Source organism: Nomascus leucogenys, chromosome 18 (genome assembly GCF_006542625.1).
Source record: "Nomascus leucogenys isolate Asia chromosome 18, Asia_NLE_v1, whole genome shotgun sequence".
Lineage (NCBI taxonomy): Eukaryota > Metazoa > Chordata > Mammalia > Primates > Hylobatidae > Nomascus > Nomascus leucogenys.
Genome location: NC_044398.1, coordinates 44523557 through 44537501, shown reverse-complemented (window position 1 = coordinate 44537501; position 13945 = coordinate 44523557).

Below are 13945 nucleotides of genomic sequence, written 5' to 3'. Positions count from 1 at the left end.
AGGGGAAAGACACGTCTTCAAAAAGTGATGTTACCTTTGACTCCCCAAAGCATATATAAAGCCTCAACTCATCATAGATCTAAATATAAGAGCTCAAACTTAAAACTTGTAGAAGAAAACATGAGAAAATTTTTGTAGGTTTGAGTTAGATGATGATTTCTATATAGGACAATAATAATATGGAACATACAAAAATAAATTTAATGCACTTAATTTAAAATAATACAAATGATTTACTCATTTTAAACTTTGCTAAATTAGATTTTGTTAAATTCAAAAGCTTGTGTTCTTCAAAGCACACAGTTAAGGAAATGGAAAGGTGAGTTATGGACTAAAAAAACATACCTGTAAAACAGCTTTGGGTAAGAATAGAAGAAAAATCCCAATAAGAAAATTGGTGAAATATTGGTGTGGAAAGTTCATTACAGAAAAATGAATGGCAAATTATCCTGATTTGGGGGAGAGTGTTCAATACCAATGCTAATTTTTAAAATGTCCTGTGTTTAATTTTTTGGAGTTTGTGATTTGCAACATGCCCCTACTGCATGGAGGGAGAGGAGATGGTAAAATGAACAGAAGTAATAATTGTAAACATAAAATCTCAATGGATCATAATTTTCCACAGAACAGAATAAAATGTGTAGCTGTCAATTTACAACACCACTCGGTAGGAGCACAATACAATAATTCCACTATTCTTAATATGGGCCAAATTTCTGATCTTGAAACCAGCTCAGTTTTCCTATACAATTGATGTTTATGGGGGCTTTTTTGGGGAATAAACAGAAATTGACTGTTAGACCATCCTTGCATTGCTATAAAGAAATACCTGAGACTGGGTAATATAAAGAAAAGAGCTTATAAAGGGAAGAGGTTTAATTGGCTCAGGTTCTGCAGGCTTTACAGGAAGCATGGTGCTGGGATCTACTTGGCTTCTGGTGAAGCCTCAGCTTTCAGTCACAGCAGAAGGCAAAACAGGAGCAAGAGAGAGGGAGTTGGGGCAAGTGCCACATACTTTTAGATGACCAGATCTTGGGAGAATTCAGTATCAGGAAGACAGCACTAAGCCATATGAGGGTTCCATCCCCATGATCACCTCCCACCAGGACCTACCTCCAGCACTGGGAATTACGTTCAACATCAGATTTAGGCAGGCAAAAATATTCGAAGCATGGGATTGACCTCCCAGTCTTAAAGGTTGAGAAGTTTAACATTTGTCATCTGAATTTCTTTCTCAATAAACCAATCGTTAGGACTCCCACATAGTTTCATGGACCTGAAACTTTACAGAGAACCACAACTGGACAATGAGAACTGTTGCCAGTTGACTAACTTCTGTTCCTTCTCTCTCATTCCTGTTTTCCCACAGGTGGTTACAATGAGATGCTAGACCTCTCATCTAACCACCTGCTGCCTGTTGATCATCTTCCTTATTCCCCTTAATTCCTGCCTATATAAACTCCTAATTTTAGTTGGGAGAGAGACAGATTTGACGGTTAGATTGACAGCATCCACAATAAAACTCTTCCCTGGCAATACTCGTCTTAGTGACTGGCTTTCTGTGTAGTGAGCAACCACACCTAGGCCAAACCCCTAGTGTTCAGCAACAATACATTTGTTCTACTTGATCCTCTGAGCTAATATCTTTGCCTTATGAAAACTTCCCTCACAGCCACTCAGATCAGGGGATGCTCAATGAGGAAGAAACCATTAAGAACTATGTTATCCAGTTTTGTCTAGGGCTGCTGTGATCGGGCAGTTCACTGTGCAGTGAGAAGCCTCCAGAGCAACATGCAGCAGCCCTGTCATCACCCTATTTTCCTCCTGCATCTAGCAGAAATCTTCACACACTTGTGAAGCCAACTATAGCCATAACTGCAGCCCAGGCCGAAGATTTTTGCTAATAACCAATGAGCTAGAAAGGTGGGGTTGGCCCATTTCTCTGTGCATTGTATCTAAGCCATGTAGTTGGGCCCTAGAAAAGAGCTCTACCTAACAATGAGCTATTCTGCCAGTCAACTGAGGATTTAAAAACTTGGACTTGTAGGGACTTTCAGTATTCTCTAATAAAGATGCACTCTATGTCCATATCTTTTCGTATTTTCAAGTGCAAAAAGTAAACATTTTTGCTCAAATATTCCAGTTACCAAATAATTCATATGATGGTATTGGATTGACCCCCAAATAAATGTAAGCTGAGAAACTGGGCAAGGCTGATATGTTCACCTCCTCCCACATTCATGGAATGGGAGATATACCTAGTGAGATCTGTAGTTGTATGGATCTTGCCGCTGGCTTTTTTTGGATTAGTTGAGACACTCAAGCCCCAGAATCCTTTAAAAATCAATAAGGTCCAGATTGAGGACCCTCAGAATGTCTGCTCTTTTCATCTTTTCACTTACGCCAACCACTTTCTTCACTGATGACAAGCACTCAAATTATATTTCTCTCTTTAATACTAATACACAAGTGTTAGAAATGAAAAATAGAAAACAAAGGGTGTATATAAGGTGTGTGATACTTGGCTTTAAGTGAAACCAGTAATGTTCCAACTAAAGATGTGCTTTCCTAGTGTTACACAGCTCATTCAGGTGGTGCATTTCTCTGAGTGCACTGCTGGTATATGATGAGTAGTTGCAAGGGGCCAGTTTGTTAGTAGAACACTGGGTTAGAGGCTCTCCCACTTCCTCCTACACCTGTCTCTGGTTCTCCACTCATTTCAGGACCCCTTTCCTCAGCTTCTCTAACACACTAAGCCTGCATCTACTCTCAGCAGGATTCCATTGAGACAGAGGTAAATACTAGCCGAATTCATGACTTCAACAGAATTTGAGCTGAAGTAAATATTTGCAGAAGTATAACAAACTCAATATAATGCATGCCATAAAAGAGGTGTGGCCGTAGTGCCAAGGAAGCAGAATGAAAGAACTGCATTTTCAGGTAGAACAAGAACAAGAAAGTTACCTGAAAAAAGTGACAATTTAAGCTGATTTTGATATCTGGGTATAATTCTAGTGGGCAGAGAAACACATGGGCAGTTGAAACTGAGAGAGGGTGGTTATCTAATATAATAGGGGATGTTTGGGGCTAATGTGAGTCATGCAGTTTGGCTAATGAGTGGGGAAAAAATGTAAGATCTATGTGGAGAATCTAGAAATTTGCTGTTGGAAACAAACTGAAGAACAGGGAAAGATATCTGCACCAAAGTGTGGAATGTAATTGTGTTTTAGAGAGTAATCAGAAGATTTTAATATGCATTGAGCAATAAGAGTCTAGGGGTGAGGAGGGGGTTAATATAATAAGGAGGGAGGATGCAGAGAGGACCTAACAGGCTTAACTAATTCATTAATTCATTTTGGGCCCTGGGGTTGTGGTGTCAAGCAGAAATAGCCATATTACAATCAAATGCAGTGGGAGAAATTAAGTAATTGCACACATCTGAGCATAATCATGGCAGAGACGTATACTCAATAGAAGCAATCTCAATCTAGCAAGATTTGAGTATTCAGTCCTAGTACTTACTAGGAGTGATTGAGAATATACTTTCTGTCACAAATGATTCCCTGTTAAAAAGTTTGGGTTTTATCTTTTCGATAAGGAGATACCATTGAAAATTTTGGATCAGGAACTAAAATTTAAAAAGTAATTTTTTGCATATTTCTTCCAATCATGTTTTCTTCTTTCTAAAGATGTGCATTACATGATGTACACCATGACATTCTGGAAGCTGAGTCAGAGACAGCAAATCGCATAAGTGCCTCTTCCATCCTGAGTTCACGTCCAGTGGGCACGAAGTGTTCTACGTTCATTCAATGAAATTCTTTTTTGAGACAGAGTCTAGCTTTATCGCCCAGGCTGGAGTGCAGTGGCAAAATCTCGGCTTACTGCAATCTCCCCCTCCCGGGTTCAAGCGATTCTCCTGCCTCAGCCTCCTGAGTAGCTGGGATTACAGGCGTCTGCCACCATGCCCAGCTAATTTTTGCATTTTTAGTAGAGACGGGATTTCACTCTGTTGGCCAGGCTGGTCTCGAACTCTTGACCTCGTGATCTGCCCACCTCGGCCTCCCAAAGTGCTGGGGTTACAAGCATGAGCCACCACATCTGGCCAATGAAATTCTTTAAATAATGTTTCTGTGAGCACTCAGTAACTCATTCATAACAGTGGAGAACTCAACTTACATTATAGCTTTCTAGATCGTGGATTTTTTCTTCCCTACATTGCATTGTTCAATTTTCTAGAGTTATAATTAGGCATATTTGGTTATATTTTTTGGCTGGTAAAAAGTCAAAATAAGAGGAGGCATAGTGATCTTAAGAACTTCAGAACTCCAGCCTGGGCGACAGAGCAAGACTCTGTCTAAAAAAAAAAGAAAGAAAGAAAAAAAACTATAACATTGTTAGGTTCAGGGGTATACGTGCACGTTTATTTTATGGGTAAATTGTGTGTTGCAGGGCTTGGTGTACAGATGGCCACCCTCCACCTTAAGTAGGCCCTGGTGTCTGCTGTTCCCTTCTTTGTGTCCATGTGTAGTCAATATTTAGCTTTCACTTATAAGTGAGAACATGAGGCATTTAGTTTTCTGTTTCTGTGTTAAAAAACTGTAACTTGGCTACTCTGCCTATGGAGTAGCCATTCTTTTTCCTTTACTTTCTCAATAAACTTGCTTTCACTTAAAAAAAACCTATAACTTCAAAACATGTTTCTTTGCATCTCATAAAACTGCCATTAGAGATTTCATGTACTAGGTTTATCATTTTCCACTATATTTAGGTACAATTTAAGTACTTGCCTTCAAATTTATTGGCAAAAACCCCTTATCCCAACTGACATGTTTGTAGTTTTGGGTTTTGTTTCTAAAAATCAGTATTCTTACTTGTTCCATCCTGATTTCAAAATTGTGAGGGTGATTTACTTTGGTAAAATACACATAAACCATATCATTTAATTTATTTGTAAGTGTACAATTCAATGGCATCAAATACATTCACAATGTTATATAACCATCAATACTATCTATACCTAAATTTTTTTCACTTTCCCAACAAAAACTTGATCTACTCAACCATAATCTTTCCTTCTCTCCTCCCTGTCGCTGGTCACTTCTATTCTACTTTTCTGTCTTTATGGATTTGCCTATTCTAGGTACAGCATGTAGGGAGAATCATGAGAAATGTGTCACTCTGTGTCTAGATTATTTCTCTAAGCATAACATTTTCATGGTCCATCCATGTTTAGCATATATTTAAAAATTAATTTTTATGGCTGAATAATGTTCCTTTGCATGTTCATACCATGATTTGTTTACTCATTCATCTGTTCATGGGCACATGGGTGATTTGTACCTTTTGGCTATTGTGAATGATGTGCCTGTGTACAGTGATGTACATATGTCTGTTCAGATCTCTATTTTCAGGTTTTTGGATGTACACCTTACAGCAGAATTGCTGGGTTACATGGCACTTTTATGTTTAAACTTCTGAGAAAACACCACACTATTTTCTTTTCTTTTTGTTTTTGAGACAGAGTCTTGCTCTGTCACCCAGGCTGGAGTGCAGTGGTGCAATCTCAGCTTACTGCAACCTCTGCCTTCAGGGCTCAAGTGATTCTCCTGCTTCGGCCTCCCAGGTAGCTGAGATTACAGGGGTGCACCACCATGCCCAGATAAGTTTTGTGTGTGTTTTTTTTTAAGTACAGACTGGGTTTCACCATGTTAGGTAGGCTGGTCTCGAATTCCTGTCCTCAAGTGATCCACCTGTCTCGCCCTCCCAAAGTGCTGGGATTACAGGTGTGAGGCATCGTGCCTAGCCCACCACGCTATTTTTGACAGCAGATAGACCATTTTACATTCCCACAAGCAATGCACAAGTGTTCTAACTTCACCACTTTCTTGTCACTTCATGTTATTTTCCATTTTTTCTTAGCATACACATCTTACTAAGTAGAAAGGGGTATCTAATTGTGATTGATATTTGCAATTCTCTAATGACTAATGATGTTAAGCATCTTTTCAATTGTTGTCATTTGTGTATATTCTTTGAGTAATGTCAAAGAATTTTCAAGTCCTTTGCTTGCTTTTAATTAGGTTATCTCTTTGATTGTGATGGTGTTATTCATGTTCTTTATATATTTTGGATATTACTATCCTGTCAGACACATAATTGGCAGTTATTTTATCATATTCAGTAGGTTGTCTCTTTGCTTTCTTGATAGTATTCTTTGATGCAAAAAAGTTCTTAATTTTGATCAAGTCCAATTGACCAATTTTTTCATTCTGTTGTCTGTGTTTTTGGTATCATGTTCCCAAATCCAATGTCATGAGGATTTTCTCCAATGCTTTCTTCTGAGAGCTTTATAGTTTTAGGTCTTGCCTTTAGATCATAAATCCATTTTGTATTAATTTGTGCATATGTTGTAAAGTAAGGGTCCAACTTCATTGTTTTGCAAGTAGGTCTCCAGTTTTCCCAGCACTGTTTTTTGAAGACTATCATTTTTCTATTGAATGGCCTCTGCATCTTTGTCAAAAACAATTCACCGTATATTTGAAAGTTTACTTCTGGGATCTCCATTACATTGATCTATTAGTACCACAGTGTTTTAATTATTGTAGCTTTGTGGTAGGTTTCAAAGTTAGGAAGTAGGAGTACCCCAAATTTATTCATCTTTCTGAAGATTGTTTTGGCTATTTGGTGCCCTCTGTAATTTTATATGAATTTGAAAATCAGCTTTTCCTTTTCTGTTGAATTTTGTATCTCTCTTTGGGTAATATTGGCATCTTAACAGTGTTAAGTCTTCCTATACACAAACAGGGATGTCTGCCCATTTATTCGTTTCTTCTTTAATTTCTTTCAGCAGCAGTTTATCATTTTTAGTATGTAAGTCTTTAACCTCCTTAAATAAATTTATTGCAAAGTATTTAATTCTTTTTAGGTGCTATTGTAAATGGAGTCACTTCCTAATTTTCTTTTTGGATTTTTCATCAATGGTATAGCAAACAAAATTTCTCATCTTGTACCCATAATCTTGCTGAATTTGTTTATTAGCTCTGGTGCTTTTCTTTGGATTCTTTGGAATATTCTACATATAGGTTCATGTCATCTTCAAATAGAGATATTTTTACCTCTTTCTTTCTATTTTGGATGTTTTTATTTTTCCTATCTAATAGCTCTGGCTAGAACCTCCTGTTAAATAGCAGCAGTAAAAAGGAGTATCCTTGCCTTGTTCTTAGTGGGAAATCTTTTTAGTTTTTCACCATTGATTATGGTGTTAGCCATGGGTCTTTCATAAATACCCTTTGTCATGTAGAGGAATTATTCCTTTATTCCTAGTTTTCTGAAAGTCTATCATGAAATAGTGTTGGAATTTTTCAAATGCCTTTTTCAACTGAAACAATCAACTGAAACAATCATGTATAGGTTTTTCCCCCTTTCTTCTATTAATAATATGTATTGCATTAGTTGATATATTTGTATTGAACCACCCTTGCATTGCTGGGATAAATGCTATTCACCCATAATGAATAATTCTTTCAACAGACTATTGAATTCAATTTACTAATATTTTGTTTAAAATTTTTGCATCTATAATTGTAAGAATTTTGAGTTTCAGTACAATATTTAATAAATAAAGTAAGATAATCAACACTTTATTATAAAATAGGCTTTGTGATAGATGATCTTGCCCTGCTGTAGGTTAATGTAAGTGTTCTGACCATGTTTATATGGGCCAGATAAGCCATGATGTTTTGTAGATCAGGTATATCAAATTCATTTTCAACTTATATTTTCAACTCTCTTTATGGAGATGTAACCCCATGGTAACTCAAGGTGCATCTGTAGTTGGTTTACTGTATTGTTCAAGTCTTTTTTTTTTAACTTTTCATCTATATGATTGATCTATTTGTGACTGTAAGTAGGACACTGAAGTCACCAACTATTATAGAATTGTTTATTTCTCCCTTCCATTCTGTCAATTTTATGTCATATATTTTGAGGGTTTGTCATTAGGTGCATAAATGCTTACAACTTTTTTTGCTCTATTGACTCTCTTAGTGATATAGTCTCCTTTATCTCTTTTAAACTTTAAGATTTAAAGTTTATTTTGTTTTAATATTATTATAGCCACTCAGATTTATTTTAGTTACTATTTGCATGTAATATATTTTACTATACTTTTACTTTCAAGTTATTTTTGTCTTTAGACATACAGCATGTCTCCTGTAGATTTTGTATTGATATTGTTGTATCATGTTTTTTAAAAATTAATTCTGCTATTGTTCTTTGATTGGAATTGTTAATCTGTTCAGATTTAAAGTAATTACTGGTAACACAGGGCTTAATCTTGCCACTTTGTTGCTTGTTTTTTATTATTTATTTTTAAATTATACTTTAAGTTCTAGGGTACATGTGCACAACGTGCAGGTTGTTACATATGTATACATGTGCCATGTTGGTGTGCTGCACCCATTGACTCATCATTTACATTAGGTATATCTCCTAATGCTATCCATACCCCCTCCCCCCACCCCATGACAGGCCCCAATGTGTGATGTTCCCCACCCTGTGTCCAAGTGTTCTCATTGCTCAATTCCCACCTATAAGTGAGAACATGCAGTGTTTGGTTTTCTGTCCCTGTGATAGTTTGCTCAGAATGATTGGTTTCCAGTTTCATCCATGTCCCTACAAAGGACATGAACTCATCCTTTTTTATGGCTGCATAGTATTCCATGGTGTATATGTGCCACATTTTCTTAATCCAGTCTATCATTGATGAATATTTAGGTTGGTCCAAGTCTTTGCTATTGTGAATAGTGCCACAATAAACTTACATGTGCATGTGTTTTTATAGCAGCATGATTTATAATCCTTTGGGTATATACCCAGTAATGGGATGGGTGGGTCAAATGGTATTTCTAGTTCCAGATCCTTGAGGAATTGCCACACTGTCTTCCACAATGGTTGAACTAGGTACACCAATCAGATGTAGATTTGGTCTTTTCACATAGTCCCATATTTCTTAGAGGCTTTGTTCATTTGTTTTTACTCTTTTTTCCCTAAACTTCTCTTCTCACTTCATTTCAATCATTTGATCTTCAGTCGTCTAATCTTTTTTCAAAGTTTTTAGCTTCTTTGCAATGGGTTCAGACATCCTCCTTCAGCTCAGAGAAGTTTGTTATTACTGATCGTCTGAAGCCTTCTTCTCTCAACTCATCAAAGTCATTCTCTGTCCAGCTTTGTTCTGTTGCTGGTGAGGAGCTGTGTTCCTTTGAAGGAGAAGGGGTGCTGTAATTTTTAGAATTTTCACCTTTTCTGCTGTGGTTTCTCCCCATCTTTGTGGTTTTATCTACCTTTGGTGTTTGATGATGGTGACATACAGATGGCGTTTTGGTGTGGATGTCCTTTCTGTTTGCTAGTTTTCCTTCTAACAGTCAGGACCCTCAGCTGCAGGTCTGTTGGAGTTTGCTGGAGGTCCACTCCAGACTCTGTTTGCCTGGGTATCACCAGCGGAGGCTGCAGAACAGCAAATATTGCAGAATGGCAAATGTTACTGCCTGATTCTTTCTCTGGAAGCTTCGTCTTAGAGGGGCACCTGGCCGTATGAGTTGTCAGTCGGCCCCTACGGGAGGTGCCACCCAGTTAGGCCACTCAGGGGTCAGGGACCCACTTGAGGAGGCAGTCTGACCATTCTCAGATCTCAAACTCCATGCTGGGAGGACCACTACTGTCTTCGAAGCTGTCAGACAGGGACATTTAAGTCTGCAGAAGTTTCCGCTGCCTTTTGTTCCTGTTGCTTGTTATTGATATGCGTTATAAGTTTTTGTTCCTTACTTCCTTCATTACTGCCTTTTTATGTAATTTTTTGTTGTGAAACTTTTGATTCTTATCTCACTTACTTATACGTATATTCTTTAGATACCTACTTGGTAGTTACTATAGGGATTACATCTAGCATCCTAAAGTTATAACAATATAATTTGAATTGATACCACTTAAATAGCATACAAAAACTGTTTCTTGGCTGGATGCGGTGGCTCATGCCTATAATCCCAGCACTTTAGGAGGCCGAGGCAGGTGGATCACGAGATCAAGAGATTGAGACGATCTTGGTCAACATGGTGAAATCCCGTCTCTACTAAAAACACAAAAATTAGCTGGGCGTGGTGGTGCACACCTGTAGTCCCAGCTACTCAGGAGGCTGAGGCAGGAGAATCGCCTGAACCTGGGAGGCGAAGGTTGCAGTGAACTGAGATCATGCTACTTACACTTCAGCCTGGTGACAGAGTGAGACTCTGTCTCAAAAAAACAAAACAAAACAATTTCTCTACAGTTTCATCCTACTTTCTGTTATTAATGCTACAGACTGCATCTTTATTCATTGTGTGCTTAATAATTTAGATTACTAATTATTTTTACACATTTGTCTTTTGAATTCTATAGAAAATAGAAAGTTAGATTACAAACCAAAATCAGAAAACAAAATTATTCTTTATAAAGAATTCTTTATAATTCTTTATAATATACTTTTGCCTTACCTTTTTTTTTTTTTTTTTTTTAAACATGGTGTATTAGTCTGTTCTCCAATTGCTATTAAGGAAGTATCTGACACTGGGTAATTTTTAAAGAAAAGAGGTTTAATTGACTCAACAGTTCCACATGGCTGAGGAGGCCTCAGAAAACTTAAAATCATGGCAGAAGGCACCTCTTCACAGGTGGCAGGGGAGAGAATGAGAGCCAGCAGGGGAAATGTTAGAAGTTTATAAAACCATCAGATCTTGTGAGAAATCACTCTCATAAGAACAGCATGGGGAAAACCACCCTCATGATTCAATTACCTCCCACCAGTCCCTCTCACAACACATGGGGATCATGAGGATTACAATTCAAGATGAGATTTGGGTGGAGACACAGCCAAAACATATCAGAGGCTTCAGGTTACTGTCTAACTTTCTTTCATTTTAACCTGAAAGAATCTCTTTAGCATATATTGCAGGGCAGGTCTATGGAAAAATGAACCCCTTTAGCTTTAAAAATTTTTTTGAGAGTGTCTTCATTTATGTCTCATTCATGAGGTAAAATAGCTTTTCTGAATATAAAATCATCAAGTAAAAATTTTTCAAAGCATTTTTTTCTTTTTGAGATGGAGTTTCACTCTTTGTCACCCAGCCTGGAGTGCAATGGTGCGATCTTTGCTCACTGCAACCTCTGCCTCCTGGATTCAAGAGATTTGCCTTCCTCAGCCTCTGGAGTAGCTGGGATTATAGGCACCTGACACCACGCCTGGCTAATTTTTTTTGCATTTTTAGTAGAAACAGGGTTTCATGGTTTCACCATGTTGGCCACACTGGTCTCTAACTCCTGACCTCAGGCAATCCACCCACCTCGGCCTCCCAAAGTGCTGGGATTACAGGTGTGAGCCACCACACCCAGCCTCAAAGCATTTTAAATATATTCAACCACTAACTTCTGGCCTCTAAGGTTTCTCATGAGGAATTGCCTGATAATGTTACTGATGGTTTGTTGTATGCGATGAGTCACTTCACTTTTGTTGCTTTCAGTATTCTCTGTCTTTTAATATTTGATTATAATGTATCACAGCATGAGTATTGTTGAGTTTATCCTATTCAGGGTTTGTTGAGCATCTTTGACTTGTAGATTCATCTTTTTGCATAAAATTTGGGAATTTTTTAGGCAGTATTTATTCAAATATTCTTTTTGCCCCAGTCTATCTATCTTCTCCTAATGGGATTCCCATGCTACATATGTTTGTTTGCTTGATGGTATCTCACATATTCCCTAGGCTCTGTTCAGTTTTTATTACTTTTTTCCTTTCTTTTTCTCAGAGTCAATAATTTCAACGGTTCTTTCTTCAAGTGTATTTATTATTATTTTTGGCTTGCTTAAATCTGCTCTTAAACCCCTCTAGAGTATTTTCAGTTATTGTACTTTTCATCTCTAGAATTTCTTGGCTCTTTTTTATAATTTCATATCCTTTTTGGAATACACATTTTTTCAGACATCATTTTCCTGTTTTGTCCCTGTCTTCCTTAGCTCTTTGAATATCTTTAGGACAGTTGTTTAAAAGTTTTTGTCTAGTAGTAAGTCTGATATACTCATCCAGGCTTCCTTGGGTTTTAATTTATTTGGCTCCTTTAAGTGGATTATACTTTCCCCTTTTTTATGCCTTCTTTGTTGTTTTTGTTGTTGACTGGACTCTGAACCTTATAATGCACAAACTGGAGAGCAGATTTTCCCTCTTCCTCCAGGGCTTGTTGGGCTTTAAAAAATGTTTTATGGTGTTCCTTATTGGAGATTAGCCTGAGGTAAAAACTTAAGGTCTTATTCAGGTCATTACTGGGCCTTTGTCTTTCCCTAGGCAGGTATGTTGGCTTTCTAAATTCTCTCACATATGCAATTACTTTTTAGTTTCCAAAAACAGGTGTATCCCTTTTGAATCCCTTGGTGGCTACTTCAGTTTATGGAGGTTGGATAACTGGTGACCAGCCTACATGCCCACACCACATTTATCAGAGAAGCATTCCATAATTAGAGCACAGAGCCCTCATATTTGGAAGGCCAGGTCTTTATTGCCCACCCTGGCTCCAGCAAGACCTTTCACCCTTGAATGTGGGTTATGGACCCCAATGCCACATGACATGAGACTGTAGAGACTGTGGTTGGGGGATGGTAGTTGTAACTCTGCTGGTGGCTTAAATAAAGCAAAGATTACCATAATGTACCAGGCAAGCTGTCCCCTGGAAGCTGTGAGTGTTCAAAATAAACTATGGAGGTTCAAAACATTTGCCTCAGCCAATTTCTTCCAATGTAATTGTGCAGATAGAGAAATGGATTTTTGGTAGTTTGTACTTTGCCATTTGTCTTGACTTCACTCCCCTAAGGATCAGTTTTAATAGTAAAGCATAATTACTCTTTGAAGTATGTTAGTTTTCCTGTATTAGAAGTCCTAATTTGTTCCTCTTTTGTTAAATTTAAAATGTGTATGACTCATTGTACTGGCATCCTGAAATAAATAACTCTTTGTAATCCAGACATTTTGATTAATCAGAAAATTGCATTACACTAACATCCTAGTCAATTAAATGTCTATGCGGCACTGTGGTCCCACTTTGCAGAGTGACTATAATTGCCTTGCTTTGCCATTAGTAATTGTTCTAGAGTGTGAAATAATTATAAGTGTAGGAAAGCTCTTGTAGAGAGAACTTCACCTAGGCTTGTGGCATTCACTATTAAAGCAATGAGTGCCTTCTGGTGACAGTCAGCTCAACTGACTTCAAATTTTTGCAGAGTGTCACCACGAATACTAAGTATAGATTTCAGTTTGAAACACTTTAAATTTACCTTTTATTGCTGTGTTTGGTGATATAAATGCAGCTAAAAGCATGAGTTAACAAAGTGAGATTTAGAAAGGAAATGTCATTGACTGCCTGAGCTATGTACTTCATGGAATATGTTTTTGTAATAAAGCCCCTAGAAAATCAGGAAACTTATGAAAGAAGCTTTACATATGTATATGCATACATATATGTTTAAAGCTTATATTGGACTAAGGTTAGAATACTTAATGAGGTCTAAAATGACAAATGGGGATGTGAGAATGTAAGCAAAGTAACCAAGGACTGTCAGTTCTTAATTTGTTGGCAGCACATGCTCACCAGGAACCCGTTGTCTAAAAGCCAATCCCCTGAGAACAAACAGCATTGAGTCTGAAATTCAAATTTCCCAGAATGGAAAATGATGAGCCCTAGAATTTTTGAGTCTTGTCACTAAATTTGCAAAGTTCAGTTACACTACAGCCCAGCTACTTACCAACTGCCTTATTACTCTTCTCTTTGGGCCTACTTAACCCAACTAAAGAATCAGGGAGTCAGACTAAATACCCATAAAGGTCCTCCTAAAGACACATCCTCTGGTTCATTTTGAATATCTAACT